Here is a 1,099-nt window from a genome sequence, read left to right as displayed (position 1 = left end):
AAACTCTATGGAAACCAATAAGAAAATTTTAAAAAGAAGTATAACCGATATGCTGAGAGGAGAGAAAATATAATCACATAAATTACTCAAAACAAAACAAAAGGCAGAAAAAGAGTGGAATACAAAAAAAAGAAACAAAGAACAAGGGTAACAAATGGAAAACAGACAACTTCTCGGCCACTGTGGGTTGTGGGGTAGTGTGAGAGCAAACTCTAGGAAATACAGAGTCCCAATGCTCCTTAAAAAGCTGTGTTAGAAAAAAAGATGGCGCCTACTGGTGCTTTCCCTCTTTAAAATGTCTAACTCTTCAGAGAATTAGAAATGGCAGTTCCCACTGTGAAAATGCTTTCCGAGACTGTATCCGAGTGGAATCTGATGCTTGCCATCCTGTAACCCAGGCCATAGACCTTGGAGCTTCTGAGTCCAGAAGCCTAGAGATGGTGCAGTCATTTCTGACACATTGGCCTTTCCCTCCAGGGAAGATAAGGGTGGAGGACTGGGTTCTCTCTGCTACGAGGGTAACTCCAGTCAATAAGAGGGCTTTTCCCTTTGAAGGCTCTTCTCTTGCTACCATTTATCACAGAGTAGCCTAGGGACCACCTGAGTCAGAATCACCTGGAATGTCTGTGGAAGAGGGACATTCCTGGGTCCTGCTAGAGAACTACTGAATCGGACTCTGAGAGCGAGTCCAGGAATCCGCATTGCTAGCAGATGTCACCAGGGAGTCTTACGCACACTGAAAATTGAGAACCACTGTTTTAATATAGGGTTCCTTTAGAGCTGGGGATAGGGATGGGCTGGGGAAGGCTCTTCCCTTTTATGTTTTGGGCCAATTTATTGCTAGGAATATTAGTTCCCTAACCACCTGCTGAATATATCTGCTAATCAAATGTAGTCATGCTCAAGGATATTTGTTGAAAAATTACTTGAGGAGCATGATGCATCCTTAAGATCTGTGATAAACATTTTGATTGTCTAACCTAGAGAGTAGCTTTATTCTAAATACGTTTTTAAAAATTTTATAGCCTGTATGTCCTGTGTGCAGAACAGCTGTCATTTTAAAATGGTGGGCGTAAAACAAGCCAAACTTTATTTCGAT

Source organism: Myotis lucifugus, unplaced genomic scaffold (genome assembly GCF_000147115.1).
Source record: "Myotis lucifugus unplaced genomic scaffold, Myoluc2.0 scaffold_294, whole genome shotgun sequence".
NCBI lineage: Eukaryota > Metazoa > Chordata > Mammalia > Chiroptera > Vespertilionidae > Myotis > Myotis lucifugus.
Note: the sequence above shows the minus strand (reverse complement) of the source record.